At 38.8% G+C, this 12,959-nt stretch overlaps 1 protein-coding gene across 3 annotated transcripts in view; it reads right to left on the minus strand.

Moving 5' to 3' along the window:
• SUPT3H (SPT3 homolog, SAGA and STAGA complex component) overlaps positions 1 to 12,959 on the minus strand; it is a 322,329-nt gene that overhangs the window by 265,604 nt on the left and 43,766 nt on the right. The gene's annotated exons all lie outside the window — the stretch shown is intronic.

Raw genomic sequence — 12,959 nt, forward strand, 5'->3', positions numbered from 1 at the left:
AAAGTTTTGGTGGCATTGGAGGTACCCCAGAAGCTCATACCCAGCTTCTGATACCTAGTGTGGAGCTCCCAAATATCCCTACTAGTGCCAAGCCCCAGGGCCCAGCTTCTCAAATGCTGGGCTTCAACAACTGCTTGACAGCTGAAGCAATGGCACAGTGGCAGTCTTGGCATGGCTGGCTGCCTGACAGATGAAAAGGCGGTAACCCACCCGTGGTCATCACTCATAGGCAGGCATCTGCTCTAAGACTGCTTCCAGTATGGGGGAGTAGGGGGAGGGTGCCTGTACCTAAATGATCCCAGCCATGCCTGGGGCCATACCTGAAGAGTCTTCCAGATGCCCCTGCTCCTGCATGCTGTTATAGGCAGGCAGCCTAAATCACTCTGGCAGTAGCCACTAATAACAGAAGGAGCAGCTGAAGAGTTCAAATGTAGCCAGGACAAGAAGAAAAGTCTGAACAGAGGAGAAGATAGCAGAGAGCTGTTGAAATGCTGAGGTGCCAGAGAGAAGAACCTGAAGTCCCTGGACACCAATGAGTTCCACAGAGCTAGTAAGATATCAGTGCCAAGTGTCTCACAAACTTCCCCAAGAGCTGCCACACTAGCTGCTTTCAACGTTCATCATACCTGAGTGTTTCACTGGGCTGTAACACAGAGGCACCATTTGCTGATGCTTCCACCTACCCATTACCTCTGCCTGCTGTCATCGAACCTCAGGGAAGGAAACCTGCAAGATACCAGCATTTGAAGGGCTTCTTGCCTAGCCAGATACAAAGAAAAGCCCCTCGACCAGATGAATGGTAACCCTAGTACACTGCTGGCAGACCAGTAAACTGAATCAGCCTCTTTTGAAAATAGCTTCAACCTCCCAACAAGATTCAACACAAAATTATTACGAACTCAGTAATTCCAGTCTAGGTATTATCAGTGACTGACATCACTGATGGGTGTGTTGTTTGTTTGGGGGTTATCAAGGCAAATTAGAAGTGGCTGCTTACTGGGCTTAGGAGTATAATATGGATTGGTGAGAAAGCTCTGATTCCACAGTTTATGCCCAAAGCTTTGTGCTAGGGTGTCTTGATCTAATCAAATACAGTGGAAGGAGCAAACATTCTGAAAACAAGTCCTGACAACCACATTTTGGTAGTTCTGGGTTAGTAAAACACAGGCTGCTATACTTTGACAAGTTTGACAAGGCTGTTGAGGAGGAAACCTTTTCACCTTTTTAACAAAAACTGAAAAAAAGTATTCATTGAATAACGAAAGAAAGAAAGAAAGAAAGAAAGAAAGAAAGAAAGAAAGAAAGAAAGAAAGAAAGAGAAAGAAATCTAATTTACCAGGAATCAGTTCCACTGTTAGCAGCTTGTTCAGAAGAGATGGCTGGTAAAATCTTGGAGGATATTTGGGGGGGTGGGGGGTGGTAATTTATCTTACTAAGAGCCCACTGGAACTTCTCCTAAAAAGAAAAGGCTCTGAAATTAGATAATGAATATTTAAATAATATTGAAAATATACTTGACTTCAATGAATTATACACTTTATTGTAAAAATGTGTACTTGATAATAGTTTTTAAAGTAGAGGGAATTAAGTTCCTGGGAAACAGAGTCTAACAACAAATCTGCACATGACTGAGGGAATATTTCCATGTCAAACAGCCCAGGAAAATGGGTAATGCTGTGGAGTCAATTCAAGTCTAGCCTCAAACTGGCCCAGGATGAGCTGTGACGTGTAACTGGCACCAGGGAGCCATCATATCTTGAATCAAGTCCAACCCTTTGTGCCTATATATCAGCCAGTCACCTACCACCCTTGGGCAAGTGGGAACTGAATACTACAACAGTTCTGGAGAGACGGTGAAAACAGAGCTGTGAGTCTTCAGGTCTACAGGTGAGGGGTAGGTAGCTATGTTATCCCAGTGGGCTGTGCAACAGTGCCTACTCTAAGGGAAGAAAATGTGACCCCAGGAACTTCGCCATCCCCTTAGGGTCATGGGGTGACAAAGGAATGGGAAGATTCCAGCTACATAAGTGTGGTATACTCTTTATTGCCCTCCAGGTTCATACATGTTCTTGCTTCTATCCTCGACTTAGGCTCAGAATTTCCTTCTTCTTTGAGACTTTATTTTTAGAGATGCTTTTGATAGGCTGGTTTGAAGAAGAGCATGGGCGGTGGCCTTCGCTCTTTCACAAATAATTTCTGCCATCATGTCTTCCTTGCCAAAGCCCTAGTTTATTTAACAAACTGACAAAGGTGTGAAAACCTTCCCCCATGCACACGTGTACACACACTTACCTGCTCAGTCTTTACACTGTCATTATCTTGAAAACAACCACAGGGTGACTTACAACTGTCTGTAACTCCAGTCCCAGGGAATCTGATAGCCTCCTCTGGCTCCCTTGGGAAGTAGGCATGCACAGTACACAGACACACATGCAGGCAAAACACCCAAATACATAAATTTATAATAAAGATGATGATGATTATTATTAATGTCTCTTTAAAAAGAAACCCTAAGTATTACAACAAAAATAAAGACAAGTAAATAAAACTTAACATAAAAATCAAGACACTAAGAGTTCATTGTTTAAAAGATGAACAAACCCTTAGCCAAACTAAGAAAAAGAAAAAGCTCAAACAAAGAGACATTGCCACTGCCAACACATGGACACACAAATGACACAGAAAGACTAAAAATGATCACATTCCCAGACACAGCCTATTCAGTGTCAATCGTAATGGCACACAAAGGCCAGACAGACAATAAGATGGGGACTGAACCAGTACTAAATGGCCTCCATCAAAGAAAAGCCCAGGACTAGATGGTTTAAGTTCTGAATTCAACCAAACTCAAAATAATAATACCTATCCCCCTATAAAGATTTAAAAGAAGGAGGAAGAGGAAGGGAAGGAGAAAAGGGAGGAAGGGAGGGAGGGAAGGAGAGAGGGAGGGGACAGGAAAGATGGGGGAGGAAAAAATATTTCCTTATAAGACCATATTTACTGTGCTGCTTAACAAGGGCATAACATTATAGCCCAGTATCCCTGAAAAAATATGCAAAATTCTAAGCAAAACAGCAGGAAGCCTAATTGAGCAGCAGGTTAAAAGGATCACTCACTTAGCTAATAACCAAGCAGGAATTAGCACTGGAATTGGCAAGAATGGGTGACATACAAGTCAATGTGTGCATCAACAAAAAGGTGACCATACGATCATATCAAAATGCTACATCTCCGCACAGTAGAAAATACTAGGAAAATTAAGTACAGGAGGAATACAGTTTAACAAAATAGAGGCCACCACATAGAACAAACCCATAGTTAACACCAGACTTAACATTAAAAAGAATGTTTTCTCTCTAAGAAAACACAAAAGGAATGTTTTCCTCTATAAAAACAGGATTCAAACTCTCACCACCTCTTAAACATAGTACTAAAGTCCCAGTCAGAACACTTAGGTAAGAGAAAAAAACTAAAAAGACACCTATGACAGACAGGAAGAAGGTAACCTCTTTTTGTTAAAAGTGTCATGAACCTACTTATAAAGACATAAGATCCCACTTTTAAAAAGCAATTAGTACTAACGCAGGTGTGGTGGCACACTCCAATTGTGCCAGTTCCTGGGAGGTGGAGGCAGGAGAATCATGACCTAAGAGTCATGTACCCTTAGCTACAAAGAAAGTTTGAGACAGACTCGGTTAAATGATAGTTTGATAGACTTGGCTATCTCAAAGCAAAGAGGAAACAATAACAGGACAACAAATTTAGGACTAAGAAACAAATTTGGTGAAGTTGCAGAGCATGACTCATGTAAAAAACCAGTAGGATTTTATATTCCAGTGATTTAGAAAGTCCTAGTCAGGACATGAGCTCACTGGAAGTCTGAAGTGTAATCAGCGAGTACAGAGTGGTTAGCACTAGCTCAGGAAAAGATCTACATACACACAAACTGCAGCTCAAGATGGGGAAGCCTCATACTCTTAAGGAGGGGTCTCAAGGCAGAGCCTCACTGGAGGAAAGTGAACATAGGGCACAAGAGAAAATTATCTCCTCTGCTAGCTCAACTACTCCATGAGTAAGACAGCCTGCCTTAGATTGTCTGACACACTGAGGATTCATCAAAAAGTTACAATTATTTAAAAGGTCAAATAAAACATAAAAATCTGCCAGACACTAAGCCACCAACCAGACAGCATACACAAGCTGATCTGAGATCCCTGACACTTACATAGCAGAGGACTACCTAGTCTGGCCTCAGTGAGAGATGTGCCTAATCCTCAAGAGACATAAGGCCCCAGAGAGAGAGGGGAAGCCTAGTGGTGGGGGAGCATACTATCAGAGACAGGGGTGGGGAGGAGAACTATGAGAGGGGAGACCAGGAGGATAATGGCTAGATTGTAAAAAAAATAAAAAATAAAAAATCTAAAAAGACAGAGGGCCAAAACAGCACAGTGTAAGTCTTGAAATCCTTACAGTAGAGATTTTAAAATAATTCTGAATATTGATATGCTAAGGGCACTAACTAAAAACAGCAGCCATGAAGTAGGAGTGTAAGCATGCAAGAGGCCCTGAGAGAAGCAAAAGGAAATGCTGAGGAAGGAAGGAGTTTCCAAAGAATCAAGCCACTTAAAAGAAAGGAAGAATGTTTTGGCAGACTCAATGGGAGCCTGGAAATGGAAGAGGAAAGAACCACTGAGCTGAAAAAAAGTCAGAGGAAACTTCCACAGCTGGGAAAAAAAAAAAAAAAATGAAAAAGAAAATATCTGAGAAGTCTGGAAAAAGTACTTCCCTTAAAAACATATCATCCACAATGTTGATGCAAGAGGGAATAAGAGAAAAAGGAAAAAGAATATTTAAAGTGACAGTGGCTCAAAATCTTCCACACATAAGAGAAATGGAGCCAGTTCCAGGAAGGCCAAAAGAAATATACACAACACACACACACACACACACACACACACACACACACACACACACACACTAGATAGATAGACAGACTTCAAACTACATTTGTGCATGGCTTAAAGATAAGCTTTTAAAATGTGTTTTTGAGAATTTCATTAGTGTATGAGCATGTTGGAGTGTAGCTATCAAATCCAGAGGGCATATCTAACAGTACATGAGAATTATATGGGTCAGTTTGTTATTCAACTTGGGCTATAAACATGTATAACATGATACTCCATGAAATACAGTTAGGGAATTTTAGGAGAATGCTAAACATTCATTTATGTAAACATTTAAAAGAAAACTATTGTTAAAAAAAACGCACAGTCTTTCTATAGAAGCATTAAAATAAAGCTGCCCTAATTTTCTTCTCTGTTGCTATGATAAAATACTGACCAAAAGCAACTTGGGGGAGGAAAGTTTTTTTTTTTTTAGGTTTACAGATTACAGTCTGTCATTTAACAAAGCAAGGACAAGAGCTCAAAACAAGAAACTAACTTGCTGTCTCTAGATTTCTCAGCTAGCTTTCCAAAGTGTGATGGTCCCTCCTGTATCACAATCAATATAATTTCCCCACAAACATGCCCACAGGTCCATCTGATCTGGCATTCCCTCAATGGAGACTCCTTCATGGGTGATGCTTTCTTGTGTCACTCTGACAATGAAATCTATCCAATACAGATCATGTGCAGATCCTTACTGTGAACTAGCTAAGAGACTGAAACGTCCCAAGAGAGCTGGTGAGTGCTGAGCCAATGTGAAGGCCCAGGACATTATTGTGCACTATGCAGAATTATAAATTATAAACACAGTGTCACATGTTTTCACAAATAAATACTAGGCAATATTTCAAGAAGAAGTGATATCAATTCACTTCAATATGTCCCAAATAATAAAGGCAGAAAAAGTATTTCCTAACTCATGCTATAATGCCAATACCACCCAAACTCCAAAACCAAAGAAACACAAATAATGAAAACTACAGAACAGTACCTTCCAAGAATACACATGTAAATATTACCAATGTAGCATTAGCAAATCAACTTCAATAATGTCTAAAAAAGGTATATACTCCAACCAAGTGTAGCTTCTTCCAGATATGCAAGGCTGCTTTCAACATTCAAAATGTTGACTCTCCTGATCTAAGCCATCAAATAAAATAGGTTCCAGAAGTCCTATTACCCTATTAAGACACATGGGAAAAGAATTTGATATGATCCAACACCATCAGATTGAAATCTTTTCAACAAATTAAGGGAAGATGAGAAGAAAGGCAAAAGAAGGGGACTGAACAGAGGGGAAAGGAAAGGGAGTGGGGAGGGGACAGAAAAGGAGTGAACAGGAGAAGAGAAGGGGGGGAAGAGGGGATATAGCTGTATATGAAACTGTGAGAAAGCAAATGCTTTGCCTTTCAAACCAATTGACAGAGGACACCTGACCTGGTAGCTCAGGCAGATACTCCAATTACTGGGAAGACAGGTAAATAGCTCCTAAGAGCTGTTAGTATGGTTTTCAGTTTAGGGGGAGACTGGACAAAAGGCACAGAGTTCCCATAGGCTCCTTCTAGGCAGCATCTGGTAACAGCTTGTATTGGTGCCTGGAGGTATTACAACTGATGAACCCAACCAGTATGGATAGCATGCTGTTCATTAGAGCTCTTAGAAAAAATGCCTTTGTGTTACACAGTTCTGTAGATTTTGCCAATAAATACTGTCATGTGCCCAACACTGGCTGTGCTGTGCAGAGCAGCTTTACTGTGTGGCCAGTGAGCCACCAGTTCAATCCTGAAGCCCAGAAGCTTCCCCTCTTTTACTTTTGCTGATTTACTTTTCCTACGTCTTTACAACTATTTAGCTTATGTGCCAATCTTCTGACCTTCCTCTGCTGTTTTGGCACTTTGAGAATGTGCTGTGGATGGATTTTCACATACATTTGTTTCATTTGTCTTTTAAACTGCTGAATGCTGCAATAAGATATATACTCAAAAATGAATAGTCTCTCAGAAATATACACTCTTTAGGAGTTCCTGACTTTTTTAAATGATGAACTTAAAAACTAAAAGGAGAAGAGTCCTGAGGACTTAAAACAGTACCTACAGCGCAAAGTATATAAATCTGCACTCAGTGATTTATTATTAAGTAACACACTGTTCAGCAATATTTTTTTTCCTTCTGACCAAGTAAATGTTGGAACTTTAAATGTCAAAACTGTTTTAATTTATTAGTTTTAGGTGCTTATCTTCCCTACGTGATTTATTAAACAAACATCTTCTAATCACTTTAAGTATGATTAAAGTGTACTTCCTGCCTTCTAATCTACTAGATTGTTTCACCACAATGATACCTTTTGAGTCTATATACTGACTTTTTACTTTTTTTCACATAATATAATTTGATCATTTTCTATTCCCTTTCCCAACTTGTCCAAATGCCTTCCCATTTCCCTACCCACCCAACTTCATGTTCTGCATTGGTATGGTACTTTTTGTCATTTGCAATTTTTGTTCGTCTGTTTTGATTTAAGATGTTTTTTGTTTTGAGAGAAAGCACAGTGATTGTTTTTTAAACTGCATTGTAAGTGAGCAATGTGACCTCCCATGGAAAGACTCTGGAGGACTCTGTTGGAGTTTCTTTGTGTCCTACCAGACAAGCTATCTTAATCATTACTCGCAATGACTTAAATCTGTGTCATCTCACTAAATGAAGGTCTGAGAAACGGTTCATCCATTAAGAATCCAGACTGCTCTTACAGAAGACATGAGTTCAGTTCCCAGTACCCATTTCAGACAGCTCTTAACCTATAAGCCTAGCTCCACTCTGTTCTCTAAACTCAAGAGGCATCTGCACTTACTTACTTGTGCATATTCTTGTGTCTCTCTCTACACTTACTTTTACACACACACACACACACACACACACACACACACACACACACACACCATACAAACTCAAATAATATTGGAAAATAACTGATAATTATTGATAATATTTCAATTAAACATTTTTGCTGGAGCATTAAACCCAACGAATTCTCAAAGAAGAAATACTTCTATGAGTAAGGAATACAACATTTTTCATTTACTTTAATGATTATTCCTTAATTATTTCATTATGTTTTTATTAATGATGATGAACAACTGGAGTAAATATAAATAGGGTTGCTTCTAGAATATGTAATAAATAAATGTTGCTGGTCAAGATGATTTATTTGTATTCCAACCTCATACTTAAAAGTTTTCTAAGGTACTTCACAAATATACACAACATAATATTTATATGATGAATAAAAATTGTACAACAAGGTCATTGGCTGGGTCAATTCATCAAATGGTTACAAAGCACTGTAGACAATGTTTCACTTTAATATGGATTTGTAAACAGTCTAAGAATAAGAAACATGACCATGACTACAACTCATTCTTGCTTCTTCTGTAGTTGGTATCCACTAGCCCACATAGCTCTCTAGGAATAACAGGACAGGTGCAGGAGCCAAAGCCTGGTTTGTAAATAAAGTTTAGTGGAATGCAGACACATGTGTTCATTTAATGGCTGCCAGCTTTGAGACTGCAACCAGAGCTGAGGTGCTGACAGAAAGTCTACAACCCCTAAGCCAAAACTATTCATTATTATCTGCCTCTTTATAGAAAAGGTATGTCACCCCGTGGAAGAATTCAATACCTCTGCGTTTGACAGGCTTCTGCTCCCTAGACTAATTCTTGAAAATGTAAGATTTAGAAGTAATAATACAAGCTAATGGTAATTAGTTGATGTAACTGAACTGTTTATTTTTATTTTTATTTTACATGTATGGATATTATGTCTGCGTGCATGTCTGTCTATCACATGTCATGTACCCACAGAGGCTAAAGAAGGTGTTGGATCCCTGGAACTAAGAGTTACAGACACTTGTAAGCCTGGATGTGGCACTGAGAACCAAACCCTGGTCCTATGCAAAAGCAGCAAGAGCTCAACTCTGTCCATCTCTACAGTTTAGAAGGAGGTTGAAAGTCACCAACATAGTGCACGGTGACTTTTAACCTGTGTGCTGCTCCTGCCTCAGTCTCCCCCTGCACACATGTGCACCACCATGGCTAGAATGAATGAACTTTTATACACTCTAGAAGGACCCAACTTAAAGGAAAATGATATACCATTTTCTCTATAGGTGTCCAGCCCTGAGATGTTGCACTACACACTTCAAGTTTAAAGTTAAAAATGTAAACTGAAATTATTAAATTACTAAGTGTAACCCAATCTATTCCTATGAATTCATTTTTAATTTTTTCTTTTCTTTATTTCTCCTCCCCCCATTTGAGGCAGGGTTCCTCTGCTTAGCTCTGGCCTTCTTGGCAGTCCCTTTGTAAGTTAGGCTGGCCTTGAACTTAGAGATCTGCATGCCTCTGCCTCCCAAGAACTGGGATTAAAGGCCTGTGCCACTACCAACCACACAGCTAATTTATTCTTTATATACTACACAAATGAATTTTGTAACTATTTCAATTTTAAAATTCCTAAGTAACTCAAACACAAAAAGCTTCATTTTCAAAATTTACTGTTTAAGTAGAAAAATAAATGTCAATATGTCCCTTTGCACAGATTCAACAGCACACACTGTTTATGTGTATATTTGTTCAAGTATGCCACTGACTTTATTAGTAATTCATCGTGTACTTCTTTTAAGAGTAAGGACTGTTCCTATGTAAGTCAATATTATCATTGTCAACTTGATGTACCTTAATATAACTCACTGGTATGTCTATATCCAAACTTCCTCAAGTTGCCTAAAATTAACCTGAGTGGGTTTTTTTTCCTTTATTTTATTGGATATTTTATTCATTTACATTTCAAACGTTATCCCTTTTCAAAGTTCCCCCCTCTCCCATCCCTCTTCCCCCTGCTTCTATGGGGATGCCCCCCTTCCCACCCACCCAACCACTCCAACCTCACCACCCTGGCATTCCTCTACACTGGGGCATTGAGCCCTCACAGGACCAAGGCCCTCTATCATTGATGTCCTAAAAGGCCATCCTCTGCTACATATGCAGCTGGAGCCATGGGTCCCTCTATGTGTACTCTTTGGTTGGTGGTTTACTGCCTGGAAGCTCTGGACGTCTGGTTGGTTGATATTATTGTTCTTGCTGTGGGGTTGCAAAGCCCTTCAGCTCCTTCAGTCCTTTCTCTAACTCCTCCATTGGGGACCCCGCTCTCAATCCAATGGTTGGTTGCAAGCATCCACCTCTGTATTTGTCAGACTCTGGCAGAGCCTCTCAGGAAACACCTATATTAGGCTCCTATCAGCAAGAACTTCTTGGCATCCAAAATAGTGTCTGGATTTAGTGTCTATGGGATGGATCCCCAGGTGGGGCAGTGTCTTAATGGCCTTTCAGTCTCTGCTCTACACTTTGTCTCCATATTTCCTCCCGTATTTTTTCCCCTTCTAAGAAAGACTGAAACATACACAACTTGGTCTTCCTTCTTGTTGAGCTTCATCTGGTCTGTGAATTGTATTCTGAACTTTTGGACTATTATCCACTTATCAGTGAGTGCATACCATTTGTGTTCTTTTGTGACTGGGTTACCTCACTCAGGGTGATATTTTCTAAATATATCCATTTGCCTAAGAATTTCACGAAGACATTGTTTTTAATAGCTGAGTAGTACTCCATTGTGTAAATGTACCACATCTTCTGTATCCATTCCTCTGTTGAAGGACATCTGGATTCTTTCTAGCTTCTTCATAGCTATTATAAACAAGGCTGCTATGAACATAGTAGAGCATGAATCCTTGCTATATGTTGGAGCATCTTCTGGGTATATGTCCAGGAGTGGTATAGATAGGTCCTCAGGTAGCAATATGTCCAGATTTCTGAGGAACTGCCGAATGATTTCCACAGTGGTTCTATCAGCTTGCAATCCCACCAACATTAGAGGAGTGTTCCTCTTTATCCACACATCCTCTCTATCATCTGCTGTCACCTGAGTTTTTATCTTAGCCATTCTGAATGGTGTGTAGGTAGAGTCTCAGGGTTGGTTTGATTTGCATTTCCCTGATGACTAAGAATGTTGAACATTTCTTTAGGTGCTTCTCAGCCATTCAGTTTTTCTTTTTCTTTTTTCTTTTATGGCATAGCAATTAATCTAGGTCCACAGATACAGCTAACCTTTAAGAAATCAACACCAGTTCTTTTTTAAACAACCTATTTATATAGTGTATTCTCATTTCTCTATGAACTTGTTCACTGAAAAGCCAGAAGTGGCTTCCCCAATCTTCATGTGCAGGAAGGACATCAGCCACAGGGGAAAATGAGGCCTGTCTGTACCTCTGTGGATCATATTGGGAGAGCAGGGAAAACACTAACTTCTCTTGGAAGGTTAGAATTACTGTAAATATATTCTTAAATATATGTACTAATCAAGTGAAAAACCTTATGAATTGTTTTAATAAATTTATTACAAGTAGTAATTATAAACACGTCCAAATTCACCATTTTATTAAAAGAAACATTTTTGCAGAAGTCTAGAGTTCACTACTGGTCACTAAAAATGTCAGTTTTTGAAGTACCAAGTATTTCTTTCTTAAAAAATCTTGTAATTTTAATTACAGTTTTGAATTTTGAACAAAGCTTTAATCATCTCATAAAAGACTGGTACGAATTATGCCTACATATTAAGAAACTGACTTCTTAGGCAATTTATTTCAATACTTTTAAGCTTTTACTAAAATGTAAAATTTATAAACATTATTTATAATATTGATTTTTAAATACACTTTAAGAAATAGCAATTTTTCCTAATATTAATATGATCAGAGAATATAAATATTTAAATACTTCTAATTGTTTAAAATCTTTAAGTTCAAATAGAGTAATTTTTAACTACTAAAACGTCTGAGAAATTGAGACTTCTAGTGGGAATACTGTCAAATTTGTAAAAACAAAAAGATCCGTATTCCACTGCTTCATTTTCAATATTCTTTCTGTATTGTTAATTATGCCTGAACTCACCATAAATTATACATAAAGCTTAACAGAGACCTCAATCCACAATAGCCTCTTCTGAACCCAATGAGAAATCTATACACAGCAATGAAACTGGCATGCAAATAAAAGAACTGTCAAGACATGTGCTCCTGAAATAACCCTACCAGAACTATGCTAAAGGCTGTGTGTGGTCTCACCCATATATTTTGGCAAGATGCACTTTCTCCAACCACAGTAAGATTCATCCAAACGCAGTGGCACTGGAGAGCCTCTGTCTCACCTGTCAAACTTGAGAACATTCTTCCAAAGACCACCATGAGTCCGTGGAGAAAAGCCACCCTTCGACAGCTGTTATTGATAAGCATCTTCTAAAGGGGGGTAAACTCCAACAATTAAGCAAATCACCCTTAAAAGAGATATAGATAATGCCCTCCCCAGATCTAAATGCTGAGATGTTCCAAAATAAAATATAGACAATCCATACATCCCGAAATATGCAGAGGCCATTCACACGAGATACACTCTTTCATAGTCGTCTAATAAAAATCTCTTTACATTATTTGTCAATTTACAAACTCTATGTATCCTTTTTAAATTCTTGGCCAACCTCCTTTATAAAACCTTAAATTTCATCTAAATTATCAAGGTATTAAATTCATCAAAATTCATCAAAAGTTTGACAACTAAAAACTCAACAGCTGAAGACTTATAAATGGAAACACTAAATATATTAAAAACTGATCTTTTTATAAGATATACTGATACATTTTTAGCCATATAAAAGTTTACTTTGCTTTACCCTGACTTCCTCAAGCTTGTGGACAGAAGGGCAAGGTGTGGATACCATAGTGAGTGAGACAATTACTCAGAAAGAAGTATGCCTCAGTGGGCCTGATTTAAGCCCTGCCCACTACCCAACAACAAATGATAAATCAGACTTTTTTTTAAAAAAAAAAAAAGTGCACCTGGCTCTCTAAAAAACTTACATAAGACCAACAGTATCTAAAATTGTAACTCTGTTGTTGCCTTATGGTTG

Source organism: Micromys minutus, assembly GCF_963924665.1.
Source record: "Micromys minutus genome assembly, chromosome: 5".
In the NCBI taxonomy this organism is placed as follows: Eukaryota; Metazoa; Chordata; class Mammalia; order Rodentia; family Muridae; genus Micromys; species Micromys minutus.